We start from the raw sequence: 5000 nt of genomic DNA, 5'->3' as shown, positions 1-5000 counted from the left end.
AAGGCCCATCTTACATGCAAACTCTGCTACTGCGCAAACATAGGTTGCAACTAAAGAGAAATTGCAAGGCCGTCACAATGGCCCGAGGCCAATGCTCCGACTAAGTCAATTTTCTCTTGCAATCACCATGCCGCCGTTCACAGAGAGATCTCCCCATTCACTTGTGATGCGACGCACAATCCAAGGGCTAGACGCAAGCTCGCCCTTGAAAGGCCACTTTCCAAGGCATCCCCCAATGACACATTGGAACGAAAACCATTGTCGAACCATTTCCCAATGTTTTGCCAATCGAGTTGGCACAGAGCCCCTAGACGAGGGCTCCCGTTTTAGATTGAGTTTTAAAATCACCAAGAAGATGCGGTGAGGGTTGGCAACCGCTACCAAACCTTTTTTCGAAATTGCGCCAGCTGAGTGACTAGAAAACATGCTTTACGTGATAGGCACGCAAAATTTTTTGCTAGAGCGCCAAGCACCCACCTCATGGCCAGAGACAAGGGCTCACCATTAGATCTACTTCAAAATCGCTGAACAGACGTGCTATAGAATGGCAACCGCTGCCAAGTCTCTTCCGTAGTTGCGTCGGTCGAGTGATCGAAGAAGGTGATCTAAGAGAGGGTCCAAGCGTAGGGCATTCGTCGGGGGATTCGCGCCGATGGCATAAATTTATGCAATACCCGAGCAACACCGGACGGAGGTGCTAGACGAGGGCTCCCATTTTAGATCGAGTTTTAAAATCACCGAGTAGACGCGGTGAGGGCTGGCAACCGCTGCCAAACCTTTTTCCGAAATTGCGCCATCTGAGTGACAAGAAAACATGATCTAAAGGAGAGTCTAGGAATAGCACCCTCGAGGGTGGGCTTCATGCCCCTCTAATTGATTCAACGTCGGCGTCCACCGTTTCAAAATCCGACATATCCATCCGCCCTGACAGCGGCGTTGAATCAATGAGGGAGGCACGGGAGAGGCTCGCGGCAACCACCTCTCCCCTTGTAGCCGCGATAGGCATGAAAAAAATTTTGCTAGAGCGCCAAGCACCCACCTCATGGCCAGAGACAAGGGCTCGCCATTAGATCAACTTTGAAATCGCTAAACAGACGCGCTGTAGAATGGCAACCGCTGCCAAGTCTCTTCCGTAGTTGCGTCGATCGAGTGATCGAACAAGGTGATCTAAGAGAGGGTCCAAGCATAGGCATTCATTGGGGGATTCGCGCCGATGGCATAAATTTATGCAATACCTGAGCAACACCGGACGGAGGTGCTAGACGAGGGCTCCCGTTTTAGATCGAGTTTTAAAATCACCAAGTAGACGCGGTGAGGGCTGGCAACTGCTGCCAAAACTTTTTCCGAAATTGCGCCAGCTGAGTGACAAGAAAACATGATCTAAAGGAGAGTCGAGGAATAGCACCCTTGAGGGTGGGATTCATGCCCCTCTAATTGATTCAACGTCAGCGTCCACCATTTCAAAATCCGACATATCCATCCGCCCTGACAGCGGCGTTGAATCAATGAGCTGGGCACGGGAGAGGCTCGCGGCAACAACCTCCCCCATTGTAGCCACGATAGGCTCGCAAAAAATATTGCTAGAGCACCAAGTACCCAACTCATGGCTATCGACAAGGGCTCGCCATTAGATCAACTTCAAAATTGCAGAACGGACGCAGTGTAGAATGGCAACCGCTGCCAAGTCTCTTCCGTAATTGCGTCGGTCGAGTGATCGAAGAAGGTGATCTAAGAGAGGGTCCAAGCATGTAGGCATTCGTTGGGGGATTCGCACCGATGGCAAAAATTTGTGCAATACCCGAGCAACACCGGATGGAGGTGCAAGACGAGGGCTCCCGTTTTAGATCGAGTTTTAAAATAATCACCGAGTAGACGCGGCGAGGGGCTGGCAACCGCTGCCAAACCTTTTTCCGAAATTGCGCCAGCTGAGTGACAAGAATACATGATCTAAAGGAGAGTCCAGGAATAGCACCCTCGAGGGTGGGCTTCATGCCCCTCTAATTGATTCAACGTCGGCGTCCACCGTTTCAAAATCTGACATTTCCATCCGCCCTGACAGCGGCGTTGAATCAATGAGGGGGGGCACGGGAGAAGCTCGCGGCAACCACCTCTCCCGTTGTAGCCGCGATAGGCACACAAAAAATTTTGCTGGAGCGCCAAGCACCCACCTCATGGCTAGAGACAAGGGCTCGCCATTAGATCAACTTCGAAATTGCTGAACAGACGCGCTGTAGAATGGCAACCACTGCCAAGTCTCTTCCGTAGTTGCGTCGGTCGAGTGATCGAAGAAGGTGATCTAAGAGAGGGTCCAAGCATAGGAATTCATTGGGGGATTCGCGCCGATGGCATAAATTTATGCAATACCCGAGCAACACCGGACGGAGGTGCTAGATGAGGGCTCCCGTTTTAGATCGAGTTTTAAAATCACCAAGTAGACGCGGTGAGGGCTGGCAACCGCTGCCAAACCTTTTTCCGAAATTGCGGCAGCTGAGTGACAAGAAAAAATGATCTAAAGGAGAGTCCAGGAATAGCACCCTCGAGGGTGGGCTTCATGCCCCTCTAATTGATTCAACGTCGGCGTACACCGTTTCAAAATCCGACATATCCATCCGCCCTGACAGTGGCGTTGAATCAATGAGGGCGGCACGGGAGAGGCTCGCGGCAACCACCTCTCCCCTTGTAGCCGTGATAGGCACACAAAAAATTTTGCTAGAGCGCCAAGCACCCACCTCATGGCTAGAGACAAGGGCTCGCCATTAGATCAACTTCAAAATCGCTGAACAGACGCGCTGTAGAATGGCAACCGCTGCCAAGTCTCTTCCGTAGTTACGTCGGTCGAGTGATCAAAGAAGGTGATCTAAGAGAGGGTCCAAGCGTAGGAATTCATTGGGGGATTCGCAACGATGGCATAAATTTATGCAATACCCGAGCAACACCGGACGGAGGTGCTAGACGAGGGCTCCCGTTTTAGATTGAGTTTTAAAATCACCGAGTAGACGTGGTGAGGGCTGGCAACCGCTGCCAAACCTTTTTCCGAAATTGCTACAGCTGAGTGACAATAAAACATGATCTAAAGGAGAGTCCAGGAATAGCACCCTCGAGGGTGGGCTTCATGCCCCTCTAATTGATTCAACGTCGGCGTCCACCGTTTCAAAATTCGACATATCCATCCGCCCTGACAGCGGCGTTGAATCAATGAGGGGGGCACGGGAGAGGCTCGCGGCAACCACCTCTCCCCTTGTAGCCGCGATAGGCACGCAAAAAATTTTGCTAGAGCACCAAGCACCCACCTCATGGCTAGAGACAAGGGCTCGCCATTAGATCAACTTCGAAATCGCTGAACAGACGTGCTATAGAATGGCAACCGCTACCAAGTCTCTTCCGTAGTTGCATCGGTGGAGTGATCGAAGAAGGTGATCTAAGAGAGGGTCCAAGCGTAGGCATTCATTGGGGGATTCGTGCCGATGGCATAAATTTATGCAATACCCGAGCAACACCAAACGGAGGTGCTAGACGAGGGCTCCCATTTTAGATCGAGTTTTAAAATCACCGAGTAGACGCGGTGAGGGCTGGCAACCGCTGCCAAACCTTTTTCCGAAATTGCGCCAGCTGAGTGACAAGAAAACATGATCTAAAGGAGAGTCCAGGAATAGCACCCTCGAGGGTGGGCTTCATGCCCCTCTAATTGATTCAACGTCGGTGTCCACCTTTTTTCAAAATCTGACATATCCATCCGCCCTGACAGCGACGTTGAATCAATGAGGGGGGCACGGGAGAGGCTCGCGGCAACCACCTCTCCCATTGTAGCCACGATAGGCACACAAAAAATTTTGCCAGAGCACCAAGCACCCACCTCATGGCTAGAGACAAGGGCTTGCCATTAGATCAACTTCGAAATCGCTGAACAGACGCGCTGTAGAATGGAAACCGCTGCCAAGTCTCTTCCGTAGTTGCGTCGGTCGAGTGATCGAAGAAGGTGATCTAAGAGAGGGTCCAAGCGTAGGCATTCGTTGGGGGATTCGCGCCGATGGCATAATTTTATGCAATACCCGAGCAACACCGGACGGATGTGCTAGACGAGGGCTCCCATTTTAGATCGAGTTTTAAAATCACCAAGTAGACGCGGTGAGGGATGGCAACCGCTGCCAAACCTTTTTCCGAAATTGCACCAGCTGAGTGACAAGAAAACATGATCTAAAGGAGAGTCAAGGAATAGCACATCCAGGGTGGGCTTCATGCCCCTCTAATTGATTCAACATCGGCGTCCACCATTTCAAAATTTGACATATCCATCCGCCTTGACACCGGCGTTGAATCAATGAGGGGGGCACGGGAGAGGCTCGCGGCAACCACCTCTCCTATATAAGCTATTAGTGCGAGGCTCGCTCTGCATTAGAAATTAGCGAACACAACGACGTCCGCCTTAAAAATCCAAATCCTTTAAAATTCCTACCAGACAGCCATTCACGACCCAATTTTTTATGAGGTCGGCAGAGGAGCAAAAGATCGTCATCGGTTACGAGATGTGAGTTCATGGAGCCGAGGGACTGAAATGGTCATCGAGCTCATCCAATCAACTGGATGAATTTCACCTTGAAGGGGCCCAATCCAAAAGTTCCGGAGGTCATCTCCTGGAACTCTCGAGAACAAGGCCCATCTTACATGCAAACTCTGCTACTGCGCAAACATAGGTTGCAATTAAAGAGAAATTGCGAGGCCGTCACAATGGCCTGAGGCCAATGGCTCCGACTAAGTCAATTTTCTCTTGCAATCAACCATGCCGCTGTTCACAGAGAAATCTCCCCATTCACTCCCCATTCACTTGTGACATGACGCACAATCCAAGTGCTAGACACGAGCTCACCCTTGAAAGAAAGACCACTTTCCAAGACATCCCCCATTCACTTGTGACGCGACGAACAACCCAAGTGCTAGATGCGAGCTCGCGCTTGAAAGAAAGACCACTTTCCAAGACATCCCCCGATGACACATTGGAACGA

This window comes from Cupressus sempervirens, chromosome 2 (assembly GCF_028749045.1).
Source record: "Cupressus sempervirens isolate cs-2001-9-10 chromosome 2, ASM2874904v1, whole genome shotgun sequence".
Lineage (NCBI taxonomy): Eukaryota > Viridiplantae > Streptophyta > Pinopsida > Cupressales > Cupressaceae > Cupressus > Cupressus sempervirens.
The sequence above is the reverse complement of the archived record's forward strand: the minus strand, read 5'-3'. Positions refer to the sequence as shown.